At 40.9% G+C, this 14,180-nt stretch overlaps 1 pseudogene across 1 annotated transcript in view; it reads left to right on the top strand.

Annotated features, from left to right (window-relative positions):
• The first annotated feature begins 11,996 nt into the window (after window positions 1–11,996).
• Window positions 11,997–14,180, top strand: part of LOC307039487 (retinoic acid receptor gamma-like) — a 41,609-nt pseudogene continuing 39,425 nt past the window's right edge. Inside the window, exon 1 of the transcript XR_013810662.1 lies at window positions 11,997–12,199. The product of XR_013810662.1 is annotated as a retinoic acid receptor gamma-like (transcript). The remainder of the gene's footprint in view (window positions 12,200–14,180) is intronic.

Genomic DNA, 14,180 nt, shown 5'->3' with positions numbered 1-14,180 from the left:
AAAACTTACTAAAGCTTTGGATCTTAATACGTTTGTGAGGCGTTTTGCTGAACAACATGGTAATCGCGACATTCAGCTGTAATAGACTGACATGTCAACTTGATGCTCTGCTCACGGATGAGCATACAAAACTGTTAAGATGATGACCTTATGTGTGTACATTTTATTTTTCTTTGTTGGGGTCTGCCCCCAAAAAACTGTTTTAAGTCCTGAGAAAGTCAAATAAGACGGTGTGTAAAACTACACTTCCCACAGAAAGTAACCACTTTGATTGAAACAGGCCAGTAGGTAAGGACTTTCCACTGGATAATAACTGAAGTATAAAAGAATGCATGAAGTGATGGAGACCATGTTTGAAGGCAAACAAAAAGAGGAAATAACAGGTAAAGCAAATCCCCCTCTCATATTCCACAGCAACCAGAAGAACATAAATACTGGCTGGTGATTTGATTAATCAGCTTTGTGTTGGGCTACAAAATGCACAGTGCATTTCCTTAGCTGTGGATGAGTCCACTGACACAACTGACAATGCTCAGTTGCTGGTGTTTGTGAGTTGTTATGATGAGGCAAAGGGGGAGTTTGTTGAAGATGTGTTGGGCCTGACGAACCTCAGTGGACACACAAGGGGGCAAGTCATTTATAAAGCAGTAATGGGAATGCTGAATGAAAGAGGGTGCAGCTGCCTTTATTCATAACTGCAGCTCTTACACTGCGACCCTGAGGGATCAAGCACAGACACAATAACAATGAAAACGGCTGCATACAGATTATTTTTGTTTTTGCAACCTCGTGTTAAGAATCTTGTTGTAATTGTTTAAAAGTTTGAATGGCCGTAATAAACGGACCTTTGTCTTATTAAAAAAAAAATGTTGGACCTTTAAGATTTGTATTTGAGTACCCCTGGTTTAATGTATGTTCAATTTCAACAATCATAGACTCTGGAATCAATATGATCAGTATTATGCATTTTACAAAGAAAGTTTGCATTATGATTTTTATGAATTGTAAATTGATCTTTGAAATTTGATTACAAATTCACTTTTATTAATTTAATTGTGAAAACCCTCAATACATTTGTTAAAATACTATTTAGAGAAGGGAAGGTAAAACAATCATAACAGGTTAATATAATACTTTTTTACTACAGTGTATGTACTATGTTTCAGTAGTGACCATTTTTGGTAGAGGAAGAACATTCCAATACAGTCTGAAGATACGATATAAAAATGTACGGTTCTTTTACTAGATGTGTAATTTAGATATGGTACAAAATATATATGGACAAAGTTTTAGGAAAAAAATATACAACATTTCATAACATTTCCAACCTGACTTTGGTCCAATTCGGTAGAATGGCCCATAGAGGTCTATTTATTTTTCAAGGTGTTAATTGAAATGATCGTAAAATACAGTACAACAGTTAGCAGATTTTTTCAGCTAAACAAACCTTTTATGTAAAATAATATTCAGGATATGAATAAGGATAATATAAGATATACCATTATTAATCACCCTTAGGAAATTATTTTCTAATGTGAATAAGAAAGTAGAGTAACAAATAAATAAATAAAAAATAATTCAAGTCTGTAATTCATTAATAATGGAAATAGGACAATATTAGAAAGTATCAGTTTCAATAGTCCACAGCAGATAGATAGGCATTTTAGCACAAAGAAACCTTAAGCTCCTGGTATGTAGAGAAAATACCATATCATAATTGCATTTTAGTAAATATATTTATTATAGTGATAATATAATTATAGTGTGAACGAAGAACAATTTATAAAATATCAATAGCCTACGGATATAAATACATATAGGCCTAAATATTATTTTATTTTTACATTACAAAAAATAATTGTACAATAACTTATTCAAATCAACCTTAGGCATATATATATATATATATATATATAATTATTATTATTATTATTATTATTATATCATCAAGTTATTTCTAATAAATGTAAGTTTAGTTGAATGTAAAATCGTTTTTTTAATGAATCGATTAAACACTGTGTTATTTAGTTCAGCAGAACACTCCACACTTCATGTTACAATCTCATGTTACAACAATTAAAAAGTCTTCCAACTAAATTACGAGACACACAGACACTTGGAAACGTATTCTGCAATGTGAGGTCAAATGTGTCAATGCCTATCCACGTGCCTTCTTATATGAGAGGAAACTGTACGAGCAGAGCACATGCGCAAAGCGACTTAACGCCCACGCTCACAACTCGAAAACTGGCACATGCTTTTCGTCGCGAGTGACTGTTCCTCCAAAGATAGAGGATCTTTGACTGAAAAAGCTGGCACGTGTGGCAAGGGCGGTCCTCACCGTGACTCCCACCGCCCCTCCTCTCCTCATCACGTTTCCTTTCTCTCCACAGATTGTGTTAGCTCAAAGCTAAACTACCGCCGCAGATTGGCCGTGACACAGTGAATGTAGGTCAGAAGCTTCTTGTGCAAACATAAGTGTCGTAGAATAGACTAAATGTACCTGACCGCGTGTCCCCGGCAGGTGCACAGGTTATTCATTAGGTCACGGCCTCTCGGTAGTGTTGAAGTGGGATGTGTTTTATTCAACACATGATTATTGAAAGGTGAACTGAATGTGCTCACCGCAGCCTTCAGCTTGTAGGGAATTAGGCTATGGGGTCACAGTGTTTGACATGAAGTCTGCACCTGCTCTGGATTTCACTGTCAGCTGCTACTAGCTCTCGGTTTCAATTACGGGAATCTAATGATAGATCATTTTCTTGGAAATGCTTTTTACATTTGCATCCAAACTTTCCTCGATATGCCCAAACATGTTCTGCAATTAGTAAAGATAAAAAATGGCTGATGAGGAAAGTGTTTGTCAGCACTGAGCTCAAGTTTAGTTATATAGAAAAGTGAGGTGACATTTACTCAAGTCTAGGGTACTTCTTCTCTACTTTGCATTTATTGCTACTTTATAATTCCATCCACTACATTTTAGTCAAATATATAGTATGTTTTCTCCATGTAGTTAACACCTATAGGTACCCTACTAGTTAATTTCAGATTTTTACATTAAAAAAACACATTATCAATTTATAAATGGTATGTATTGTTTGAGATAAAACTACCCAGCAGTGTGTATGAAATAGTTAAAGTTCCAACTCGACCAGACCAACTACAACATAAATACAACAAAAATAGGCTGCAAAAATCATAATGTATTCATCGTCCACCTGTCCTTTGGGAAAGTCTTTGTATCCAAAGGATAAAGCATAAATAATTAACTTCTGCACATGATTAGAAAAACAGTTCAAATGAAGGGTACTGTTGATCTTTATTCATCTTTTTTTAACTAAATAAAATAAAATTAGGTTAATCAGTCATTTTCATTTATTTTAAAAGTAATTTTTCTTTCAAAAGTGCCATACTTTTTACTACTTAATAAAACTGGACAATTTATCAACAAATCACTTTTTTACATAACTTTTAGGCGCAATAAAGAAGTAATAACAATACACCTTTATTATCTTAATGAGATATACCATTGGTGTCATTAGCTTTTTAGTATTATGTTTAGCTCAGATTCTTGTTCAACGCTTCCTCCTGCCTTTTCCAGAGCTCGTTGACAAAAGTTAATGATATTGATGGGAGTTTGTATTTAAAGGCGGCACTATTAGTTAAGCATATAACTTCTTCTAATGTTCTATCATCCCTTTTGTTCCATGCATGTAATACCCAAATGTTTTTAAGTGGAATGAACTAATAAAATGTTGGATAAATCAATTAATCACATTTTGCTGCAGACCCCCTGGAAGGAAAACAGGGTGCAGCCTACAGAAGATGTAAAAAGTAATTCAACATCGCCTCACTGTGGTTTAAATGAACAGTGCAGCTTCACTTCTGGCGCACTGAACATACTGTATGAAAATTGTTGTCATTTAATTTAACACAGAATAAGGCAATTTGGGCATAAGAGTTATCTGTGGCATTATTTAGTGCTGTTGACTTTTTTCCAGCATTGCCTCTTAGCATAATGAAAAAAGAGGAAGCTGTTTGTTCTTGAGAAATAGTAACACTTACTATTTTTATAATAGTAACACTTAGTTACTATTTGTCTTTTAGGAACATAGTTTTTCTGAGTATGTACTGCATCGGTTCCCAACCTAAATCAACTCAGGGCCCACATAAGAATCTAAAAAATGTTCGCGGTCCACATTCAACAATAAACAATACGGAAGCTAAATAAAGTTCTGATTGTTCAATTCAGAATATGTGACACGTTAATCCAGCGGTACAGACCGTTGTCAAGGACTGTAATGACCGTTGCTAAGGAGGATCACATGTTGGGAACTGCTGGTCTAGGGAGAATCTCACTCTGCCCCTGACATTGTATAATTGTAAATCGCAGGACTATGTATTCTCCACCAGGTGGCAGAGCTTGTCTATGTGAAGGATTGACCCTGTTTTCAGTCTGGTGTGACGGCTATTTCAAGTTAATCAGAGGCCTCACAATGTGTAAGGGCTTTGAAACCACTTTGCTGGCACAGCACTTTTGCTTCGTAGCGGATGTACATGTTTACATCAACACAGATACAGGGAGGACTAAATTAGAAGTACGACACATTATCACCGGTGCTCTAATTAGAGTAGTAAGGCTATAGAAATATAAGCACCAAAGCTTCAGTTACTTTGTTTGGAGTTTACGCACACACTGGGCTGGGGTCCTGTATCTTTAGGTTTGTCAAAACATACTGTGGCTTGTGGAATTTACAAGATTTCTTTTAGTCTTATTGCTGTTTTGTAATTTCTGTTTTGTAACTGCTCAAAGTGACACCTTGGAGAACGCTCGGGCGATTATCCATTAGCTTACAGCTCCTCCATGGTGCACTCAATATTGATAGTTACATGACATTATATTGTGTTGACGTGATGTCAGCAGGATTTTAACTTTAATTGTACTTATCTAAAAAAGTTTTGAAGACTTATATTTGTCCTTTTTGACTGTTTAAATTCTTCAGTATCATATTGTGGGGATGGCTTCTCATGAAGCCCTGGTTGGATACAAACCAGTGTTGGCTGTGTTGCTCAGCCCCTTCAGTATAAAGGCCTGATCAGACAGATTAAAGGATAATGCACCCTGGTCGACTTACATTGGGCACTTTAAACATGGATATACATAGTGACTCCACTTACTTTGAGAAGTGATGCTCAGCGTTCTCCTTTCTTTCCATTACAGCTCAAATGCAGGAACAGCTCCACTGGACCAGGATGATCATATATTTCCAGAGTTACGAGGGGTGAGTTCAAACAATTATTAAACACAGTGTGATGGACATTTAATATGAAGGCATTTGGCCCAAAAACTGACAAGAGAACAGCGATTATGATAAAGTAACGTATTTTGATTTGACATTTCAAGTTTGTTTTAAGTACTAGGCGTTAATAAGGGCCAACATCAACCTCTAGGTAGAAACACAGCTGGTGTCGTGAGAGTAAAGCCATTTCTAAGCAGGGCAGAGAGTGGTTGGTAGAGGCAGCCCCTGGGTGTGTAGCGTAGGAAAAACTGAGACTATGGGTGAAGTTGCAAATGGCAAATTAACCTTTTAATACCAGTCAGTTCATATGTGTCTATGGGGCTGTGTAGCAGAGTGTTTCCCTTGTTGCTATGGGCTACAATAATTAGATGTCAGGTATTTAAGTCCAGGTGCAGGTACATGCTTTTCACTGAAGAAGTGGGGATGTCTGAAGGACCCCAAATCTGGGGGGTTGCCTATTTTTTTCTCGTTCTCTGTCTCTCTTCACCATCACTATGGTTTGAGCTGCGACAATCATGTTATAGAACAAATATAAATGGTCACATATGTGTTTTTAACATGCTCAAAGGGCTTTCTGATCCTTAAACATAAATTCATTATTTAGCTTTAAAGTAGGCATGACCAGCTTGGAGGGAAAGGATTTATTTGAACAGAGATGGAGGTCACTGGAGTTGCATGCATACATTATACTGCTCATGTAGACACATCAACATATCGTATAACATTTGGTTAATAATAAATGGGCAGTAAAATGTCCTAAACATGTATGTCTATTTATTTTGTAATTGCAAAAAAACACAAAATGCCCATCCTATAGAAATATTTACCAAGCTATCTGTCAACGATTTGCGATCCATAAATTAATTAGGGAGAACTTAATACAACAACATTTTTATTATGTTTTTAATCTACCACTGGTGCAGTGTTAACGGCTAGTAACACATTTTCCTTTCAATAAAGTGATTTGTGCAGACTATAGCTGAAAGTATTATACCTCACTGGTGCATGCGGGGAAAAGTGATGGAAATACAAAGAACAGCTGGTCCCAATAAAAAGAAGCAAAAAACACATTCATGAATAACTATGAGATATTGTATTAAGTCTTATAGGTCAAATGGTCACAATTAAGAAACAATCTGAAACAATAAAAGTCTCTTCATAAACAAAACCAACGCCAGGTCGGTGCTGTGATATTAGCAGCAGCTTATGTCTGGTCCCTGTTTACCATTCAGAGGGAATTTACATTTTCTGAAACGCAGACATGCGCTGCAGCACGCTGCCAAACTCGCTCACATGTGTTGACAGGCGGCGTCCTGTGAAGAGGTGCCAGGTTATCCCGATGGGGACAATCCTCCGCACTGAATCCTGGCACTTTCTGTCCTTTTTACACTGAGACAAACAAAGACAGAGGGAGGTCAAAGAGTGCTCGGTGATGAGTTGTTTGGGGGAATTTAACACATTTTCTTTCATTGTGCAATCTTTGGTGTAATTTGCATAAATGTACAACATACCTCATGTCTGTAACAGAAAAACTGTAGCTGGAGTTGCTGAGTGCAGCATTTAGAGGAGAACCGGCAGACAACCTAAAGCCTGGCTCTGTCCAAATGTAACAAAATCCCCCTACTCTAAATCTCACTAATTGACACCTTATATTTAGTTTTTTTAATATGTACAAAAGTTTCTGTTTTATGGTGGGGTTACATGCCAGACTATTTCTAGAGCTTGGCTGGTGTCTTACCCAGTTGCCATGCAACTCCATGAACTTACTGTTGCAGGCCAAGAAATAGTCAGGCACATAACCCCTCAGTAAAATGGAGCTGAAGCTCTTGGCTCAAACACAAAAACAGTGTTTCCCAAAATGTTGAACTATTTCTTTAAAACTGACATTTACACTCTATTAGCCATTAAAGGGGTCAAGTGATACAGAAGTTTGTGTCTGTGAGTCGATGAGAAACATGTCCATGGACTGTCTCATTGTGCAGACGAGGTGCCGGCAGACCCGCTTAAAGAGCTGTTTTAGGGGCGGCCCTTGAGTTGGGAAAGGCCTTGTGTGTGAGGCTGAATAAGAAAAAGGAGATGATGCAGGAGCCACCATGACACCCCCCTGGATCTCATCCTCCTGGTCCAATTACTCGTCTTGATTTTCTACCCCATCCAATCATTTAATCTGCGTTGCGCCCTCCAATCACCATCTGTCCTGCAGGCTGTAACACTTATACATATCTGCTGTAATTAGACAATCATTTCCACATGTGGATCAAACTCCTTCAACCACTCAACCCCTACCTCACCCTCCCATCCGCCCACTGTCTCCGTTTTCCTCCCTCTGTTTTTCTTATTTCCCGTCTCACACTCTACTACCCTCCGTGTGCCCCTTTTTCACTTTTTCTCTCCCCCCTCGTTCCCCTCGCTTTCTGATTGAATTACCATAAGTGCAGGTCTTGGCCAGAATATGCCAGCCTGTTCTGATTAAAACTGTCCTTGTTATACCGGAGACTTTCCAAATGGCTGTGAGCAGTTTGTGTGTGTTTGGGGGGAGTTTGGGTTGGCGGATGAGGAGACGGGGGAGGAGGGGGAGACGGGGGAGACGGGGGGGGCACATGCAGTTCGTATTGAAAAAGGAAAATGCAGCCAGACAACATTATATGGCGAAAGATAAAGAGTGGAAGCCCAAGAACAAGATGGGGATAGAGTGGAAGGAGATGGAGAGCCATGCGTGGGGGGGGGGGGGAGGACCATGAGACGGTAATGGTAGTTGACAGAGTTGGGTTCACAACAGGTTCATAGTGACATCATGGTTGAATTTTGGGGAACATTTATATAGGAGAACTATTCACTGTTCATTGGATGCACATGTACGCCTCTTTGTTTCCAGCACGCTTTCTTTCTACACTTAACCACACACATTAATCCACGCAGCACCCAATATGCACATTTGCCTTGGCCCCTTTAAAATAAATAGTTTTTGTTGCAGTTTTTCTGTTAATTTGTTTACACATATGTTTTCCCAGACTTTGCCTCATTTCTCAAGTCGTGTGCCAAACTTTAAAACCCCAAACCGACAACTGCTACCCTGAGTGTCCCTGCTTTCCCTTTCTCTCTTACTCTACCCCCCCCCCCCCCCAGTTCTGCTTTTCCTGTCTCTTTTGCTTCAACTCTTTTTGCCTACAGGTCTAGCCAACCCTCACTTGGTACAGTATGTTCTTTGTGTTCCTGCTTAGCCGTTTGAGAGGCAGAAAAGAAATAAAGCAGCATTGGGACCTGAAACGTGTTCATGGTGTATGTGTGGGTGTGATTATATTTGTGTCAGCTCTTTTTTCTTTTAGCTTGAAGAAAATTAACAGCAGGGAGTTGAGGCGCATTAAAGGGTCTTTGTGTGCATGTGGAATTCTTTAGTGTTTCTTGGTTTGTGGGCATGTAGCAGCCTTAACATGAGCTCTGTGTTTGTGTTCCTTTGTGTTTGCTTGTATGTTTGTGTGTGCCCGGGCAGGAGAGTCATGCATGCCTGTCATCCTCGGCATGCCTCTCTGTGCACCACAGAGCTTCACATGACATCAATCTGAGAGCAGTGGGATAGTGATCTCATTACCAGCAGCCTGTTGCTGATTAAAACCTGCCGTCTGCACCCTCCTCCTTCACCCTGTCTTTTCTTCTCCCTCCTCTCCGCTCTCTCCTTCTTCCTTGTCCTTTCCTCAGCCCCCTCCTCCACCCCTCAAACCCAGTCGCACCATTCTGCGGTTTCTCCACTGCTCGCTGCCAAAAAGGGCCCCATTTCAAGCTCTGCAGAAAGTTATAAAGCTCCCCTCTTTTTTCCCCTTTAGTTTTTCCTCCTCCTCGTTTCTTTGTTCTTTCTTCCTTGCTGTACATCTTTCGGCCGTCTTTATCAGAGGCCTCCGATATCCTACCTGCAGTCCTCATTGAGACCCTTCTCATGTTCCTAATCTCCTTTCTCAGTCAACCTGCTTTGACACTCGTTGACACTAAGCAAGAACCAAAAGTGGGGGAGAATGAAAATGTGTGTGAATGTGTGAATGAGTGTGTGCATGCATCAGCGTGCATCCACATGTTGTGCTGATTACTGCCCCACAGATTTACAGTCACTCAGAAATATACAAATGCTTCTTTCACACTCGCCAGATGTTACATCCCCCCCCCCCCCCTTTGCACATTTCACTGACACAGAAACACAAACGCGACTAACCTTTCACCTCCTGTGCTGACACTGTTGCTGAGAAGTGTGGCAGTCACACAGATGGTTAAAGCCGTGGCCCTGTGATTGGACGGTCCCCAGGTCTGTATGTGTGCCATCTAAACAAATGTGTTTGTTTCATATTTACATTAAGTCCCACACTAACACAATCCATTCCAGATATTTATGTTGTTCTACTTTAGCAAACACACCCATTGTATCACTGCATAGAGCTATTCATTATGATGTATCCATTCCCCCCTCACCATGTGGCTTAGATCTGCTGCTTGCAGATGTTTTGTATATTTTTATCATAAGAACTGGGTTCAATGATGGTGATACTTTGTACAGTTTGATGGTGCAACGCTTTAGTCCAACGTTTATGTAAATCATGTGAGCATGTGGCACGAAGAAAAAAGATATAACTGCGTATATTTTGGTGTAGTTAATAAAGGCAGACATTTTGGGGACATCTTCAAGTTTTAAGCTTTAAGTGTATACTTTTCCCCATGCAACTATTTTGACTGGTAACAGATAATAAAAGGCTATGTATAGTCTGGTTTGGTTCAAATGTGTAAATACAGATATCTGTTTTTAAACCTCATTAAACAGAGAAAAAGCTTTTGTTTTGGAACGTGACCTGCGCTGACTGCGGTGAGCTGACACGGAGCCCGGTCAGTCAGACAGAAGCAGACAGTTTTATCTCTGACATGAAGAGGCAGGTAACTCTTCCCCTCAGGGGCCGGCCAGGTTTGATCTCATCTCGGATCAAATGTATCGCCGTTAAATGCTTCCTTACCAGAAAACCACTGGGTTTATTTGCTTAGGAAAATCCTGTAGGAGGAAAAATAGTCCACTTGAACTGATTTAAAGGTGCGGAAAGTGCATAGAGAATGGTCCTTTTGTAATTCTCGGGCTGGGAGAGATGGAAAACAGCTCATGGTCGTTTGCATGTTGGAGATTTAATGAAGTCATCTAACATATATACCAGGCTCTGCATGGTTTTCGTAGATGGTATCTAAACTGGAGATGTGATGTGTTCATAATATTTTGCACACTATTCTTCTTTGTTGCACTTTATTTCTCTTGTTTGTTGCAACTTATGTAACTGTAAACAAGTTTAATTGTAAAGTTTTACATGTGATTAGTCTGTTTGTAGGCGTATAAATTATTCATTTAGTTACATTTGACTTTTCCAGTTTTAAATCACTGTTTTAATCGTCCCGAGGCGCTGATGCTGGGTGTATTTCTTTCCCATCGGGAACAGTAAAGCACTGAGTGGCCCTGGATTGGCCCCAGGTCCCCACATTTGCTGGCCGGGGCCCCGAAGTCAAGGCATTGTAAACACGGAGCGAAAGCCAAGGGCTGACACTGATATCCCCAAAGGTGTGCAGCCCTCCGCAGCATGTGTGTGAGTTAATGACTGTTTCATTAGTGTGTGTGTGTGTGTGTGTGTGTGTGTGTGTGTGTGTGTGTGTGTGTGTGTGTGTGTGTGTGTGTGTGTGTGTGTGTGTGTGTGTGTGTGTGTGTGTGTGTGTGTGTGTGTGTGTGTGTGTGTGTGTGTGTGTGTGTGTGTTTGGACTAGGGCTGAACGATTAATCGATTTCAATTCGAAATCGCGATTTTAATTATTGTGTTTCAGTTATCCACACCAATCAGAAGTGCTGTGCTCCACAAGTACCAGCCATTGTTAACCAATCAGAAGTGGCCCATGACAGAAGGTGATAGATTGATCCAATCACCTGCCAAATATCTTTGAAAGTGCCTGCCCTTTCCAAATGGCTTCCAATGGAGCTTTCCTAGATGGTTTGGTGAAACAAACCATCTGAGTCAGGTTAGTAATGCTCCATCACATGTTTTACATCTATTACAGGGTGAATCTTAAACTGAAGCTTGACTTTAAAGCAACCCAACGGAAGTTTCATGTAGGTTTAGTTCTTTCATTCGTAGATCGGGCTGCGGGGGTGCTAGAGACGGGAGCATGTTGATACGACGTTCCTAGCCGGAGATATGGCTACATTTTACAATAAACTTCCGTTGGGTCGCTTAAAAAGAAATATCGTAAATCGAATCGCAATATCTGTCAGAAAAATCGCAATTAGATTATTTCCCCAAATCGTGCAGCCCTAGTGTGTAGGTGCGTGCACTGCTCTGGTGTGTGTGTGTTAGCTTGGGCCCATCTTTGGACGTAGAGCAGAGGAGGAACACATTTAGAAATGCAAAACAAACACTTGCAGTTAAAATCCAACAAAAGAGCGATGACTGACAGTACATTGTAGAAGGAGTGGAGGTAAAGAGATAGAGAGACAGAAAGAGACTGTGAGACAAAGAAAGAGAGAGAGAGGGGAAGAGAGGGGGTGGGCAGCAAGTTGAAACCTAAGCTTTCTGGACCCTGTTTTCCCTTCCTTCGGGCATTCTGTGGCTGGTAAAAAATGTGCTGTATATTTGAAGTGTTGGATCACGTGACAAAGGCAGGGTTTGTGAATCAAAGTACACAATGATTTCAGGAGGAGAGAGAGAGGGAGAGGGTGTGTGTTAGTGAGAGAGAGACGGGGAAGGGAGAGGGAGGCGGAATGCAACAGGCTGAGCTCTATCGTCGCCGTGAGAGGGACTCCTGACAAACACAACTACTACGCTGCACGGCTCACTTCTCCTCTGACCAACCCTCGCTGACCTCCACCCTGAACGCCACATTCACATCCCTCGTCCGGTAAGCTCGGTTTCCAACCCCATTTTTCAAGATCTCCTTTTCCTTATAACTTCTGCTGGCAGTGTGGGTGAGAAAAGAAGACATGTCAGAGCATGAGTGGTGTGAGTGTGTGTGTGTGTGTGTGTGTTGCTCTTGTCTCTCTTCCTCCCTTTCTTTGTGACTGTGTGTGTGTGTGTGTGTGTGTGTGTGTGTGTGTGTGTGTGTGTGTGTGTGTGTGTGTGTGTGTGTGTGTGTGTGTGTGTGTGTGTGTGTGTCTTTCTTTCTGGGACAGCACGAGTGGAGAGATTGAGTTTCCTGAGGACAGCTTTAATTGAGAACAGAGATTTGGAGCGAGGGAGAAAGAACAACAGAAATAGCTAAGGAGGGGAATGAAAGCTGATCAGCACTTGCATGTGCTCCCGGGCCGCCCCATGTGAGGAGATGAATGCTTGGGGAAATGTGTGTGTGTGTCTTTATTTGTCTGTTTGGTAACTCCTGCCTTCATACAGTTTAATTCCCAATTGCTGATTGTTACTAATCACCACAGAGTTACTACGAACAGTTTTTTGCTGTTGCAAACATCAGTCTTAGTTCAGTCTGGGTGCTACAGGTGAGCTCGGTAACCATCTGAGGCCATTTCTCCAGCAGCAGACGGCTGCTTTAGCCCGCAGGCTCTCAGCCAACAGACTGGCTTTCAGACTAGATGGATCACTCCATCAACATCACAAATGGCCATGTCCGTCTGCTCTACCTGAGTATGAACACACTCAGTCACTTGTCGCCCCCCCCCCCCACCCGGAGGTTATGTAAACAGGTTTCCATCCACACAATGACATAAGCGAGATGGAAACACTGAAATAGGCTATTCCGGATATGACAAGACAGTCTGCTGTGTGTCTGATCACTGCTGCTGTTACTTAGCATTGTGTGTGTGTGTGTGTGTGTGTGTGTGTGTGTGTGTGTGTGCGTGTGTGCGTGTAATGAACTTGCTGATCCCCATTTGCTTTTGTTTTTTACTGTCGGTGAATCATTTCAAATACCATCCTTTGTGCGACATTTGCTGTAAAAATACTTGATTGATTTATGATTGTGACTAAGATGCTGCTTATGAGCTGAGTGCTTCCCCCCAGCTGATCCGAGCTGCCCTCCTCTGTCCGCTCACACCATATTGCTGAGCATGCCGCTCTTCCTCATGCGCTCCAATGCGAGGCCCTCTGCAAACTCTTGACAAATCTATTTCCGATTAATTTTCCTTGATGTCTGGAGGAATGCTCATCAACACGTCGACAGGAATAGGTACACGAGCTATAAACAGCTGGGTGTAAACAAAACATAGAGATAACATTCTGGAGAGCAGTGAAGGACTCGCTAAGTATAGCTCTTCTTCCTCTTCTTCTTCTTCTTCTTCTTCTTTTGATTTTACTATGCTTTCCCTCACTTGGTCATTCCTTCTGTTCGAGGACGTCCACAGGTTGCCAGCTACTGAGTGAACTCTGTCTCTCTGATCCCAGGTCAGCCCTTTTTCAGCTTTTAAAATGTTACATTCATGGTAGATGCATCTGCTCTTGGTTAAGTCACATTTTTTCCCCTTTGGTTTCATCATTTGGAGAAGAAACGTGTGCAATGTGTGCATGGGTTTGGCTATGTTGGATGTAACTCCTTTAACTGCTTGCAATCACATCTTTGTTCTCTACACTTTTTCAAAAAAAATGACAACCCCTCAGGCTGAGGAGGCTGTCTGGCTCCACTCCCTCTTTATTTCTCTTTCTCTTCATCTCACTGACTTCTTTCTTCTCTATTTCCTCAATATTAAAAAAAAACTCCTTCTTTGCTAGTCCGTGTCAGCTGAGTTTGATTTTGTACAGGGTTGTTCTCATGCGCATACATGGAAACTTGGAACTTCCAAAACAAAGAAGCAAGTATTTGCTACATGTTTTTTTGAGAGCAGAAGACACAAATGTTTTCTTGTTCTGCAGAATTACATATCATTCACAGAGTTATT

The sequence above is a fragment of the Notothenia rossii genome (genome assembly GCF_949606895.1).
Source record: "Notothenia rossii genome assembly, chromosome: 5".
Classification (NCBI taxonomy): domain Eukaryota; kingdom Metazoa; phylum Chordata; class Actinopteri; order Perciformes; family Nototheniidae; genus Notothenia; species Notothenia rossii.
The sequence above is the reverse complement of the archived record's forward strand: the minus strand, read 5'-3'. Positions and strand labels throughout refer to the sequence as shown.